This window comes from Pseudophryne corroboree, chromosome 4 (genome assembly GCF_028390025.1).
Source record: "Pseudophryne corroboree isolate aPseCor3 chromosome 4, aPseCor3.hap2, whole genome shotgun sequence".
NCBI classification, from domain to species: Eukaryota; Metazoa; Chordata; class Amphibia; order Anura; family Myobatrachidae; genus Pseudophryne; species Pseudophryne corroboree.
This window is the reverse complement of record NC_086447.1, coordinates 355270152-355286282: the sequence shown is the minus strand read 5'-3', so window position 1 is coordinate 355286282 and position 16131 is coordinate 355270152. Positions and strand designations below refer to the sequence as shown.

Below are 16131 nucleotides of genomic sequence, written 5' to 3'. Positions count from 1 at the left end.
TCTGCACATTTTAGAAAATCTTCTTGATTGTGGTGCAATTCCTGACAACTGTTGCGCAATTTTTTTAGTCTGTTTCTCAAATTAAATTTTACTCATTTAGTTAAAATGTTATTTCTCTGCAAATATAGGTCCTGATTCTGCTTCGCACATAATGGGGGTCATTCCGAGTTGTTCGCTAGCTGCATTCATTCGCTGTGCAGCGATGAGGCAAAAAAAGGCACTTCTGCGCATGCTTATGCGGCGCAATGCGCACGCGCAACGTACTATTACAACGAACGATGTAGTTTCAGACAGGGTCTAGTGAAGCTTTTCAGTCGCACTGGTTGCCGCAGAGTGATTGACATGAAGTGGGCATTTCTGGGTGGCAACTGACCGTTTTCAGGGAGTGTTCGAAAACATGCAGGCTGGCCAGGAAAACCGCAGGCGTGGCTGGGCGAACGCAGGCCGTGTTTGTGACGTCAAAACAGGAACTGAACAGTCTGAAGTGATTGCAAGCGCTGAGTAGGTTTTCAGCTACTCTGAAACTGCACAAAAAAACTTTGTAGCCGCTCTGCGATCCTTTCGTACGCACTTCTGCTAAGCTAAAATACACTCCCAGTGGGAGGCGGGATAGCGTTTGCACGGCTACTAAAAACTGCTAGCGAGCGATCAACTCGGAATGACCCACAATGTTCTCTAATAGCACTGAGATCATAACACCATTTTCGTGAATACTGTTCATATATTTTGACACATACACAATATTTAATTGCATGTACTGTAGGTCAAATCAATTTTGGCAGCATGGGCTCTTCATGTGACCACGGTGGACAAGTTTATATGCAAACCCCTTGCTAAGCGGTCCCTTCTTCTTCTTTTTTTTAACGCTTGAATTGTGATTTTTATCCCAATGGGCATCATTATGTAAAGCCAGCATATCCAATCCAGCAGAATAATCAGGTAATATGTGTATCCATTTAACCTTAATAAAAATGACTCCCATAATTTACACACCTGGAGTAATATACAGGTATTAGGCATATTGACACAGTAGCTCTTGGAATTTTTCCAGTCATGCTATCACTGTAAACAGAGGGGGCAATTCAATGCTCTGCAGTGTGCTTCTAAAACTGTCATGAAGGTTCCTTGTATTAATAATTAGTGGCACATTGCAGATGTCACTAACAATTAACATTATTTTATAATCTAATAATACATCACAAACTAAGTATATGCTATGCTAGCTGTAAAGGTTTATTCTTTATCTTTGTAATTTGTAATTACAAATTATCTTCGTAATTTGTATTAAACAGTACAAACCTGATTTATATTTTGGTTAGCTATATTTAAAATGTATCTACAGTATTACCACGGACGAGAGCAATACAGGGTCCTTTCATTTTTGTAATACATGGATTACAAAAGTTAAATTCTCAATTTGAAGGTAAAACACGTTGGGGGTCATTCAGACCCGATCGCACGCTAGCTTTTTTTTTTACAGCGGTGCGATCGGGTCTGAGCTGCGCATGCGTATGCTCCGCAATGCGCAGGCGCGTCGGCTGCTGGCGATGGGGATCGCCGGACAGCGACGGATTTAACGAAGAAAGCGATCGCACCGGCGATCACAAGAAGATTGACAGGAAGAGGTCGTTTGTGGGTGTCAACTGACCGTTTCTAGGGAACGCAGGCGTGCCCAGCCGTTTGGAGGGAGGGTTCCTGACGTCAGCTCATGGCCGGATCATCGCAGCGGCTGAGAAAGTCCTGAGCTGTGCAGAGACTGCACAAGCGATCGCACCCCTGCACAGCAATTACCCCCTCCCCCTGTAGGCGGCAACTACCTGATCGCAGCACTGCAAAAAAACACCTGCGTGCGATCAAGTCTGAATCACGCCCGTTGTTCAATATTAAGCTGATTTACCACTGCAGCTAAAAAATAAGATTTTACTTACCGATAAATCTATTTCTCGTAGTCCGTAGTGGATGCTGGGGACTCCGTCAGGACCATGGGGATTAGCGGCTCCGCAGGAGACAGGGCACAAAAATAAAGCTTTAGGATCAGGTGGTGTGCACTGGCTCCTCCCCCTATGACCCTCCTCCAAGCCTCAGTTAGGATACTGTGCCCGGACGAGCGTACACAATAAGGAAGGATTTTGAATCCCGGGTAAGACTCATACCAGCCACACCAATCACACCGTACAACTTGTGATCTGAACCCAGTTAACAGTATGACAACGTAGGAGCCTCTGAACAGACGGCTCACAACAATAACAACCCGATTTTTTTGTAACAATAACTATGTACAAGTATTGCAGACAATCCGCACTTGGGATGGGCGCCCAGCATCCACTACGGACTACGAGAAATAGATTTATCGGTAAGTAAAATCTTATTTTCTCTAACGTCCTAATGGATGCTGGGGACTCCGTCAGGACCATGGGGATTATACCAAAGCTCCCAAACGGGCGGGAGAGTGCGGATGACTCTGCAGCACCGAATGAGAGAACTCCAGGTCCTCTTTAGCCAGGGTATCAAATTTGTAGAATTTTACAAACGTGTTCTCCCCCCGACCACGTAGTTGCTCGGCAGAGTTGTAATGCCGAGACCCCTCGGGCAGCCGCCCAGGATGAGCCCACCTTCCTTGTGGAATGGGCATTTACATATTTTGGCTGTGGCAGGCCTGCCACATAATGTGCAAGCTGAATTGTACTACACATCCAACTAGCAATCGTCTGCTTAGAAGCAAGAGCACCCAGTTTGTTGGGTGCATACAGGATAACAGCAAGTCAGTTTTCCTGACTCCAGCCGTCCTGGAAACCGATATTTTCAGGGCCCTGACAACATCTAGCAACTTGGAGTCCTCCAAGTCCCTAGTAGCCGCAGGTACCACAATAAGCTGGTTCAGGTGAAACGCTGACACCACCTTAGGGAGAAACTGGGGACGAGTCCGCAGCTCTGCCCTGTCCGAATGGACAATCAGATATGGGCTTTTGTGAGACAAAGCCGCCAATTCTGACACTTGCCTGGCCGAGGCCAGGGCCAACATCATGGTCACTTTCCATGTGAGATATTTCAAATCCACAGATTTGAGCGGTTTAAACCAATGTGATTTGAGGAATCCCAGCACTACGTTGAGATCCCACAGTGCCACTGGAGGCACAAAAGGGGGTTGTATATGCAGTACTCCCTTGACAAACTTCTGGACTTCAGGAACTGAAGCCAATTCTTTCTGGAAGAAAATCGACAGGGCCGAAATTTGAACCTTAATGGACCCCAATCTGAGGTCCATAGACACTCCTGTTTGCAGGAAATGCAGGAATCGACAAAGTTGAAATTTCTTCGTGGAGCCTTCCTGGCCTCACACCACGCAACATATTTTCGCCACATGTGGTGATAATGTTGTGCGGTCACGTCCTTCCTGGCTTTGACCATGGTAGGAAAGACCTCTTCCGGAATGCCTTTTTCCCTTAGGATCCGGCGTTCAACCGCCATGCCGTCAAACGCAGCCGCGGTAAGTCTTGGAACAGACATGGTACGTGCTGAAGCAAGTCCCTTCTTAGCGGCAGAGGTCATGAGTCCTCTGTGAGTATCTCTTGAAGTTCCGGGTACCAAGTCCTTCTTGGCCAATCCGGAGCCACGAGTATAGTTCTTACTCCTCTACGTCTTATAATTCTCAATACCTTGGGTATGAGAAGCAGAGGAGGAAACACATACACCGACTGGTACGCCCACGGTGTTACCAGAACGTCCACAGCTATTGCCTGAAAGTCTCTTGACCTGGCGCAATACCTGTCCAGTTTTTTGTTCAGGCTGGACGCCATCATGTACACCTTTGGTCTTTCCCAACGGTTCACAATCATGTGGAAAACTTCCTGATGAAGTCCCCACTCTCCCGGGTGGAGGTCGTGCCTGCTGAGGAAGTCTGCTTCCCAGTTGTCCACTCCCGGAATGAACACTGCTGACAGTGCTATCACATGATTTTCCGCCCAGCGAAAAATCCTTGCAGTTTTTGCCATTGCCCTCCTGCTTCTTGTGCCGCCCTGTCTGTTTACGTGGGCGACTGCCGTGATGTTGTCCCACTGGATCAATACCGGCTGACCTTGAAGCAGAGGTCTTGCTAAGCTTAGAGCATCATAAATTGCCCTTAGCTCCAGTATATTTATGTGGAGAAAAGTCTCAAGACTTGATCACACTCCCTGGAAATTTTTTCCCTGTGTGACTGCTCCCCAGCCTCTCAGGCTGGCCTCCGTGGTCACCAGCATCCAATCCTGAATGCCGAATCTGCGGCCCTCTAGAAGATGAGCACTCTGTAACCACCACAGGAGAGACACCCTTGTCCTTGGAGATAGGGTTATCCGCCGATGCATCTGAAGATGCGATCCGGACCATTTGTCCAGCAGATCCCACTGAAAAGTTCTTGCGTGGAATCTGCCGAATGGAATCGCTTCGTAATAAGCCACCATTTTTCCCAGGACTCTTGTGCAATGATGCACTGACACTTTTCCTGGTTTTAGGAGGTTCCTGACTAGCTCGGATAACTCCCTGGCTTTCTCCTCCGGGAGAAACACCTTTTTCTGGACTGTGTCCAGAATCATCCCTAGGAACAGCAGACTGTCGTCGGAAACAACTGCGGTTTTGGAATATTTAGAATCCACCCGTGCTGTCGTAGAACTACTTGAGATAGTGCTACTCCGACCTCCAACTGTTCTCTGGACCTTGCTCTTATCAGGAGGTCGTCCATTTTCTTCGAAGAAGAATCATCATTTCGGGCATTACCTTGGTAAAGACCCGGAGTGCCGTGGACAATCCAAACGGCAGCGTCTGAAACTGATAGTGACAGTTCTGTACCACGAACCTGAGATACCCTTGGTGAGAAGGGCAAATTGGGACATGGAGGTAAGCATCCCTGATGTCCCGGGACACCATATAGTCCCCTTCTTCCTGGTTCGCTATCACTGCTCTGAGTGACTCCATCTTGATTTGAACCTTTGTAAGTGTTCAAATATTTCAGATTTAGAATAGGTCTCACCGAGCCTTCTGGTTTCAGTACCACAATATAGTGTGGAATAATACCCCTTTCCTTGTTGTAGGAGGGGTACTTTGATTATCACCTGCTGGGAATACAGCTTGTGAATTGTTTCCAATACTGGCTCCCTGTCGGAGGGAGACGTTGGTAAAGCAGACTTCAGGAACCTGCGAGGGGAAACGTCTCGACTTTCCAATCTGTACCCCTGGGATACTACTTGTAGGATCCAGGGGTCCTGTACGGCTCCAGCGTCATGCTGAGAACTTGGCAGAAGCGGTGGAAGGCTTCTGTTCCTGGGAATGGGCTGCCTGCTGCAGTCTTCTTCCCTTTCCTCTATCCCTGGGCAGATATGCTTATGGGGACGAAAGGACTGAGGCTGAAAAGACGGTGTCTTTTTCTGCATAGATGTGACTTAGGGTAACAACGGTGGATTTCCCAGCAGTTGCCGTGGCCACCAGGTCCGATGGACCGACCCCAAATAACTCCTCCCCTTTATACGGCAATACATCTTTGTGCCGTTTGGAATCTGCATCACCTGACCACTGTCGTGTCCATAAACATCTTTTGGCAGATATGGACATCGCACTTACTCTTGATGCCAGAGTGCAAATATCCCTCTGTGCATCTCGCATATATAGAAATGCATTCTTTAAATGCTCTATAGTAAATAAAATACTGTCCCTGTCAAGGGTATCAATATTTTCAGTCAGAGAATCCGACCAAGCCACCCCCGCGCTGCACATCCAGGCTGAGGCGATCGCTGGTCGCAGTATAACACCAGTATGTGTGTATATACTTTTTAGGATATTTTCCAGCCTCCTATCAGCTGGCTCCTTGAGGGCGGCCGTATCTGGAGACGGTACCGCCACTTGTTTTGATAAGCGTGTGAGCGCCTTATCCACCCTAAGGGGTGTTTCCCAACGCGCCCTAACTTCTGGCGGGAAAGGGTATACCGCCAATAATTTTCTATCGGGGGAACCCCGCGCCTCATCACACACTTCATTTAATTTATCTGATTCAGGAAAAACTATAGGTAGTTTTTCCACACCCCACATAATACCCTTTTTTGTGGTACTTGTAGTATCAGAAATATGTAACACCTCCTTCATTGCCCTTAACAAGTAACGTGTGGCCCTAAAGGAAAATACGTTTGTTTCTTCACCGTCGACACTGGAGTCAGTGTCCGTGTCTGTGTCGACCGACTGAGGTAAAATGGGCATTATAACGTCCCTGACGGTGTTTTAGACGCCTGGACAGATACTAATATGTTTGCCGGCCGTCTCATGTCGTCAATCGACTTGCAGCGTGTTGACCTTATCACGTAATTCCTTAAATAAGCCATCTATTCCGGTGTCGACTCCCTAGAGAGTGACATCACCATTACAGGCAATTTGCTCCGCCTCCCAACATCGTCCTCATACAGGTCGACACACACGTACCGACACACAGCACACACACAGGGAATGCTCTGATAGAGGACAGGACCCACTAGCCCTTTGGGGAGACAGAGGGAGAGTTTGCCAGCACACACCAAAAACGCTATAATTATACAGGGACAACCTTTATATAAGTGCTTTTCCCTTATAGCATTTTAATATATGTAGTCATATCGCCAAATCAGTGCCCCCCCTCTCTGTTTTAACCCTGTTTCTGTAGTGCAGTGCAGGGGAGAGCCTGGGAGCCTTCCCACCAGCATTTCTGTGAGGGAAAATGGCGCTGTGTGCTGAGGAGAATAGGCCCCGCCCCCTTTTCGGCGGGCTTCTTCTCCCGTTTTTCTGAGACCTGGCAGGGGTTAAATACATCCATATAGCCCCCAGGGGCTATATGTGATGTATTTTTAGCCATAAAAAAGGTATTATACATTGCTGCCCAGGGCGCCCCCCCAGCGCCCTGCACCCTCCGTGACCGCTGTGTGAAGTGTGCTGACAACAATGGCGCACAGCTGCAGTGCTGTGCGCTACCTCAGGAAGACTGAAAAGTCTTCTGCCGCCTGCATCTGGACCTCTTCCATCTTCGGCATCTGCAAGGGGGGTCGGCGGCGCGGCTCCGGGACGAACCCCAGGGTGAGACCTGTGTTCCGACTCCCTCTGGAGCTAATGGTGTCCAGTAGCCTAAGAAGCCAATCCATCCTGCACGCAGGTGAGTTCACTTCTCTCCCCTAAGTCCCTCGATGCAGTGAGCCTGTTGCCAGCAGGACTCACTGAAAATAAAAAACCTAAAAACTTTTTCTAAGCAGCTCTTTAGGAGAGCCACCTAGATTGCACCCTGCTCGGACGGGCACAAAAACCTAACTGAGGCTTGGAGGAGGGTCATAGGGGGAGGAGCCAGTGCACACCACCTGATCCTAAAGCTTTATTTTTGTGCCATGTCTCCTGCGGAGCCGCTAATCCCCATGGTCCTGACGGAGTCCCCAGCATCCACTAGGACGTTAGAGAAATTAAGTATTGCTCCACTGCTACATTTCACACAGTTAAAGCTCATCCCACTTATTGAAGGCAGATTGCCAGTTGAATCTACTACAGGTAAAATAGCTCAGAATGAGATGTTGTTAGATCACTCAGGGGTAAATGTATTACCCTTTGTTATAGGGGAGAAGTGGTATCAGTGCACTTTGTGTGTGCTGATACAACTTCTCCCCCATGTATGACAGTGGTGGTGTGTGGCAAGTGACTGCACGCCGATGTAAGAACGGTCAGCAGCCATGGGCATTCCGACACCTGCAGCTATCGATTTCGACAGCTGCAGGTATCGTTACTCATACACCACAGCTAGGGACAGCGTTGTCCCTGGCTGTGGCAACTGCAGGCTCCAGGATGCATGTGAGATCATGCGAAAGTGGCTCGTCCAGGCAGGGAGACACAGCGCATCAGCACTAAGTTGATGCGTTGAGGGCTCAGGTGGGGATTGCCGGAGGATGGAGTTTTCACTCCCCTGCTTCGGCCAGACAAGATGGTAATACATCTTAACAATGTTCCTTCCTGCTTCGCCTCGGTAATGAGGCGAAGCAGGAAGTGTTATAGCGTCACGATTAGTGCCGCTATAATACATCTCCCCTTATGTACCTCCGTATGGGGATGATTCAGACCTGATTGTAGATGTGCTAAATTTTGCACCTCTACGATCAGCTTCCCTGACATGCGGGGGGACACCCAGCACAGGGCTAGTCCGCCCCGCATGTCAAGCCCTACCCCATCGTACAAGTACAAAAGCATCGCACAGCGGTAGGAGTAGCTCCCAGCCACCGCAGCTCCTGCGCGCTGGCAGGGAGCTACTCGTCGCTGCCCGGGTCGCAGCGGCTGCATGTGACGTCATGCAGCCGCAGCGGCCCGACCCCCCAACGCAGGTGTGCCCGGACCGCACCCCCTAAATGGCGGACAAACGCCGCCGGCCTGCCCCCTCCCGCCCAGCGACCGCCACTGCAGCGCTGGCGCACTTCAGATCTGATCGCTGCTGTGTGATTAGGTCTGAATTAGCCCCAATGTATGAATCCACTGCTTTACATTATTCAATGCTGCACAGCAACTCTGAAAAGCTATTGCACGTAGGCTATAGGCTAATTCACCTCAGTCTGTGAGTTTTTATATATATATATATATATATATATATATATATATATTATATACTGCCAATACACTAAGCTTCTTCCTTCACCACGTTAGTCCCTATCACCTTCATATAGACAAAATAGAGCAACTGAGGGGAACATTTATGAAGCCTGAATCCATGCAAGAACAGCTGTTTAAGCATGGTTTAGGCAGATATAGATAGGACTAGTTAAGAAATGCATAACGCAGGTACAGTATATTCCAGTTGTTTCCTGCAATGGGCAAACTAATACTAACCACAGTTCTCAATGGGAAGTTAAGTATGGTCAAATTTAGCAAGCACCAAACAGTTTTTTTTTTCTTTTCATTTTCTTGCCCTCCATAATTAACATGGTGTTAGTCATTTTGCTCTCATCATTAACAAAAAGGGATCTTTTGATCCCTTCACACCAGCCTCCATGCTCTTCCCTCAATGGTTTATGCAGAACCGAGAAGTAAAGTATTAACAAAAGCCATCACTTTACTATTATCTGAGCCACTTCCCAGCAATAGTTTCTTAATAAATCACAGCGCAAAATAATTTCTTATCACTGCTTTGTACAGCGATAAGAAACGCCACTTTTTGGTGCCAAAATAGGAAGGATCTGAAATAGACCCCTGGAGGAAGTACATGGTGATACTTCATGCTGTGATCTTTCTCCTTTGGTGGCCCTATGAGGAGCATAACAGTGATTGAGCTGGAATAATAATCATTTTATTTATATAGCGTTTTTCTCAAGAAGCTCTTTGGGGGGAATTGAAATGTTTGAAAAGTCAGTTTGGTGTTTGTTTTTCCTATTAGATAGTAAAAAACAGACACCCAACCGACTTTCCAAACATTTGAATTCCCCCCTTAAAGTTACGTGCATCAAAAACATAACACAGAGGTTTATTATTACAGCAAGAGACAAACAATAAACACAGTGTACGTAATGAACTTAATGCAGGGTTGGTGCAGCCATTTTGGGTAATTACTTCCACAGGTTACATAACCCATCCATGAAAAGTATCAGGCGAGGCAGCCATTTTGGGCGCACTACATAGGTTACACTGGGTGGAATAGGCAATGCCTAGATGAGATGGCTTACAATGGAGAAGTTGCAGTGTACTGGTACAGAGACATCAGCCTAACCTGTGCTTCCTCCACTCCATCTATCAGTCACTAGCACAGTCCCTGTAGAAGGAAATGCAGTGAGTAGGTTTATCACCAAACACTTCCTCCTGCAATGACTATCAGAGTAGCACACAGAGAAATGCTGCAACTCAGGAGGGGCTCTGAGATCCCATCTCTACCACCACTAAAATTCTGCCACCTGAAATGATACTTTGGGGCTAATTCAGACCTCTTCGCGTACGCAGGCTGAAGGCCAGTGCTGTTTGCACACAAGCAGAAGCCGCACTGCGCGTGCGCACATAGTAAGATGCGACGGCATCGTTGGGACGGCATTGTGGTGGTGTTGGGGGGGTGCGGTCCGTACAACACAGGCGTGTCTGGACCATTTGCGGGGCGTCGGCTGCGAAAACAGAAATGTCATCTAATATTGTGATGTAAATTGTATATTGTACACATTGATCACAAAATTTCTTTGTGAACAATATTTGAAACTTTTCCTTCAGGAATTAACACAAAAAGATGCTTGGGGCTACAAGCCACGTAAAGCTGCCCATGGGAGAAGCAGCTGCAGCCCTGAGCATTTGCCCCTGCTACTTGCTGATCGTCATAGGGAAGCTGACGCTTACAGGAAATTAGTCAAGCGTATGGTTTTTCCTTTATGCTCCTCTCCCTGATGTCACATCGAGATCATACCTCAGTTACTTAAAGGGACATTTACTAAGCAGTGATAAGAGCAGAGAAGTGAGCCAGTGGAGAAGTTGCCCATGGCAACCAATCAAACCTGAAGTAACATCTATAATTTGCATACTATAGAATGATTGGTTGATGGGGCCATTTCTCCACTAGCTCACTTCTCCGCTCTTATCACTGCTTAGTAAATGTCCCCCTTAGTCACAAAACAATGCTGAAAATGCAATCCAAATTCATGGAGTAGTTTTTGCGTGATGCTGGAACGAACAGACGGACAGACAAGCAGACATAAATCCCCCCCAAAAAATGTTTTCATCTCCATAGTTCATACACAGTCCCAAGCAGTATACAGTATTTCTCAAAAAAAACAGTTGCTATGTACAGACACAACCCTCACACTTTTATTATATGTATAGATTATACCCTCCTCAATAAAATAATTAATTTCCACCAGTGTTCTATTTTTCAAATGTTTGTCTTCCATTCCCCAATAATGTTTCTCTTTAATATCTGTAAAACTTGGGTTTTAGCAAATGAATTTGCATCGACCCTTGTCCAGCTTATGTCTGCAAGAGTCTACCCGGGTTAAGTGTCCCAGGTCTACGACCCTGCTCGCTAGCAGGGGGTTTCCAGGGACTTGCAACCTGGATAGATGATCCGGCTTAGGTCTGAAAGGTGCGACTCGAGTCTTGATGACCTGGGTAAAGCTTAAAAGAAAATGACTGCCGGGGAAAGTAGCGCTCGGAGATGAGATACTCTCCAAGCGCCCACTGAATGCCGGAAGACCCGGGTCACTCCCTGCCTGGTTCCTTCTCTCTCCCCCTGCACCGATGTAGATGTTCCGCTGGAATCCCATCCTCGGTCTCAGCGCTGACAGCCAGTGCCGCTGTGTTCTAAGTGGGAAGCAGGAAGTGGCTTTTATGACAATTATTATTATTATATTTTATTTATAAGGCTCAACAAGTGGTTCTCAGCACCGTCGACATGGGCTATAGGTCGGCATGGAAAAAAGTCGACATTAATTTTTCATTTTTGAACTTTTTCATACTTTACGATCCACGTTGACTACAATTGTAAATAGTAATTTGCTCGCCATGGGAGGGGATACGGTGCACTAATTGGGGTGCCCGGTCACTTTCCAGAGAAAATGACACAAAAACATGTTAAAAACTAATGTAGACCTTTTTTTCATGTCGACCTAATGACTGTGTTGACATATTTCAGGTGTCGACATAGTCACTGTCGACCAATAGTGGTCGACCTAGTTACTGTTGACCATATGATCCACACCCCACAGAACTAAACAATACAGTGACTGAATAACTAAAACAGAGCACAGGTAACAATTAGCACTTCAATTCTCAGTACACACTACAGGCGAGATGTAAGGAAGCATAGGAGTACTTGGCATACTACTAGGAGCAGGCAGAGACAAACATAAACGAGAGAGGAGATGCGGGTATAGATGATTGCTGAGTAGGAGAGAGCTGTAATTGAGGGGTGAGAGAAGAGGGCTGTGAGAACAGGAGAGAAGAGGGCCCTGTTCCAAGGTGCTTACAAACTAGGGGAAGGCAGACAGGTGACATGAGGTGCAAGCAAGCGAAAGGTGGCCTGATGGCAGGAAGTAAGTGAGGCAAAGATGACCAAGGCACTAGACAGGGGTTTGGAAGAGCAGCCACAAGACTAGATTATGCGGAAGGGTACGCTTTGATGAATGGGTGGGTTTTCAGTGCCGTTTGAAGCTTTGCAAGGTCAGGGAAAGAATAATACTGACGTATATTGCCCCACTTCGAGCACTGGCTACATCATCAGCGTGAGGGGCAATCTGGCATAATGGGAATAAGGTTCCAATTATGGCCTTAAAATGTAATTAGGATTTTATTTCTAAAAGACTCAGCACTGTGATTGGTAAAGCCCACCTTCCAGATGATGTCTATGTCATTCACTGTATTCCTTTGCAGAGTGTTGCAATGGCTCTACATTGGTACCTCAGCTGTTTACAAAGATGAAGACCAATATAATGGTTCTCACTTGCTACTAATAACTGTCAAAACAAACAAAATAAATCGTATGTCTGCAGATAAAGGGGCCCACATATTAATAACCGCAGCAGTGCACGTGCCCACTGATTTGCCATTGATATGGAAGTCCGTATCGCAACAGTCTTTTTTATTAGCAAAACTACCCCTCCAGGTACTAAAGTTAACGTGCAGGGACCGTGGTTGCGAGAATCGCTGTCCATATGATTTACATCCTGAACACATCGGAATAATCTTTCACATTTTCAAGACTCCTCCTAAAAGTCTGGCACTGCTCATGCACACAGAGCAAGTTTTTCGGAGCCGGACAGAGGCTGCGGGAGAGGGATTATAAGATCCCTCTTCTGTCAGATTGACTCCATAGGCATAAAGTGATTAACGTCATCTGGGGATGGCGTTAACCAATGGGGCCAAACTCCTAAAAACCAATGGGGCCAAACTCCTAAAAGCTATGTTTTTTGGAGTTTTGGTGCCCAGGTTTGCTGAAAACTAGAGCCCACTGCTGGAAAGTGCGACCACGCATATTCGCTGAGAGGCTGTGTGTCTGCGAGTCAGGCTGGCCCTGCAATGCCAGGTGAATTCCCTTCATATTGTTGGGATACATAAAATTATTTAGAAATTGTAGTTTCTGCATAATTTTATGAAAAACAGGTTTGATAAATATGGCCAAAGTATGGATTACACTCCCATAATTACATTTTACCATGCTATCAACTACCCTTTGTCCCTTATAACACCTCATCAATCAGGTACTTTACATGGGTCTCCTGCTCCTGTAACCCTTATCTTCACCCCCCACCAGACACATCTCTGACATTACTAATTACTTCTACAATGACTGTCTGTAACCCTGACTATGGATTAAAGCATGTGAAGGTGGCATAACCATGACGTGAGTTACTACAATGCTAAATAATATTCTACGCAATCACAGCACCACCTTCCATAGACAACGATGTGGCGACATGTCATGTGCGTTACATGCTGCACAGTGCACACATACTGCAATACATCATGCATCCGCATGATGGTTCTGCGATAACAGCCAGAGGAAACGGAACACTGACCTGTCAGACATCCTGAATCTCTCTACCTTCCTTTGTCCCCGGTAGCCCCGGGACCGGGTGATGTGCGAGTCCCCAAGGATTCGGGACACGGCTCCCGGGGGCGCGCCGGCGCGGAGCTGCCAGCAGCGGGAGTGCACGTAGCATACACAGACCGGTGCGCGCACACGTCTTTCCCACAACAACAGAGCGTGTGTGTGCGCGCACTGTCTACTGTGCCTGTGAGCTAGCCGGTTACTGGCGCTTTAGCTGCTGCCTGTAGCTGTATGTACTATATATGTCACACACCTCCTTCACATCAAAGGACACAATACAATGGATGTACTAGACGACACTCCCCTAAATTACTGTCCACACCTAATATACAAAAGCAAATTTACCACAGCATAGACTGCATATGCATTTATATCCTTGGCTGATATTACAAAGTTATTCCACACGGGATATAAAGACAACAAACTTCATGTGGTCTCAGTGACATTATGCAAATTCCAAACATCTGCATCAGCTCGAAATGTTAACAAATTGTACAGTTTTCAGGGCCAATGGATCCCAATTTGTGATTTGATGATCAAAGTTGAGTTACAACTGGTATTTTTTTATATTATTTTTACATTCTATCTCGCTGTTACATGAGCAACGATCTATCAGTGACCGTTCAGCACACATCTTTCTCCCCGCTCACCACAGCACGATGTGTGCTAGGCGAGGGGGGGTGGATGGATGACGGACGGGAAGGGGATGTGCTCATTTCACCCGGCACACAAGCCCCCTTGGGCAGGAATATGCAATGTACAATGCATATTAGTACAATGTAACATATGTATAATTCAAGTGCACATTCTGGAACCTTGGCCCTCATTCCGAGTTGATCGCTAGCTGCCGTTGTTCGCTGCGCAGCATTCATTTAAAAAACGGCAAAACTGCGCATGCGTAGGCACCGCAATGCGCACGGGCGTCGTACGGGTACAAAGAGCATCGTTGCTGTGCAATGGTTCTAGTGAAGAATCCATTCGCACAGCCAATCGCAAGGAGATTGATATGAAGAGGGCATTTATGGGTGTCAACTGACCGTTTTCTGGGAATGTTTTGGAAAACGCAGGCATGTCCAGGCGTTTGCCGGGCGGGTGTCTGACGTCAATTTCGGGGCCTTCGCCGCTGGATTCATTGCACAGGATAAGTAACTGCAGGGTTAGTCTTGTTTTGCACAAAATGTTTTTGTACCGCTCTGCTGCACAGGCGTTCGCACACTTGCAAAGTGAAAATACACTCCCCCGTGGGCGGCGATTATGCGTTTGCACGGCTGCTAAAAGTAGCTAGCGAGCGATCAACTTGGAATGAGGCCCTGATCCCTAGAGGAGGAGGTGGGCCCCCAGGCAGTGGGGCCCACTGGGGGGTTGCCCTATACTTCTGTGGGCCAGTCCAACCGTGTGAACAGCCCAGTTACTTAACAAGTGGTGCGATTTATTAATATTAGCTGGTACAGTCGTACTCACTGTGATACACACTGGTGATGAATCGATACAGCTCACCAGCCAGTAAGCGTATACTGCAAACAGGTAGTGGTGCAGGATGGTGGAACAGCTTTATATAGTGGTTCTCTCTGGAGCTAAGTGGGAGATTTGTGTCTCCGCCAGGTCACTTATCACACAGTACAAAGTCTCTGTAGTAAGGGCCTGATTCCGATTTGCAGGCACATACCTAGGCAGCTGCAATTTTTCAACCTACGGAGTTGCTAATCATTGCAAGTGAAGAAGCCGCCCAGAAAAGAATAGAGACGCCCACCGGAGTCATCGCAAAGTCATCAGCAACTGTGTACACATACACAGCATCAGCGCAGAAACGAGTCCCAAAGTGAGTCTCTGGTAATGTGGACTAGTCGTGTCAGTAGGGACGCTGGCGCCAGGCTCGGACTGGCCCACAGGGAAAACTCCCGGTAGGCCCCATTGCCTGTGGGCCCACCTCCTCTGCCTGTGGGCCCACCTCCTCCTCTAGGGATTAGGTTCCAAACTCTATCCTAGTGTACTTTAATTATACATTATACATATGTTACATTATACTGCACAGGACTGGTGTATTTTCTACATTGCATTGCTGTTATTAATCTGGTACATTGTCATAAAGGTTAGCCAAGCCTCTGTGGTGGTTGGCCACACCCATAAACATGGGCCCCTACCACTATATTTTCCCGGTGGGCCCTTCATGCCCCAGTCCGACACTGGCTGGCGCTATTGTTTCCCTATGTACATGATCATAGTTGAAGACAGAGACATGCCCCAATAACAGACGTAACACGCCTGTGTTTTTTTGCGGCCACTCCCCGTTACCTCCCAGAAACGGTCCCCTTCAGGCAATCGCTCTGCAAATAAATCCTCACTGCAAGCGGAAACGCAAAGGAATCTTGACGTGTGCTCAGAGCAATAATTGTTCAGTTGCGTGTGCAGTAATACATCAGGTTGGAGGACAACTGGTCCTATATACAGTACTAACTAAAGTAGCCGGCATTGCCCAGGCATAAATCTTCAAGTCATTTATACACCTTTCACACCGCCAATGCCGGATCCCAACCGGGAATTGGAAACAGGTCCTTTCCGGGTGGGATCCGTCATTGGACGCTGCTGCTGGCTTCCCCAACTCA

General features: G+C 47.2%; 1 protein-coding gene across 1 annotated transcript in view; it reads right to left on the bottom strand.

The window, feature by feature from the left end:
- Positions 1-13667, bottom strand: part of TNK2 (tyrosine kinase non receptor 2) — a 544303-nt gene extending 530636 nt beyond the window's left edge. Inside the window, exon 1 of the mRNA XM_063916519.1 lies at positions 13497-13667. The gene's annotated coding sequence lies outside the window, so the exon portion shown is untranslated. The remainder of the gene's footprint in view (positions 1-13496) is intronic.
- Positions 13668-16131: the final 2464 nt, after the last annotated feature.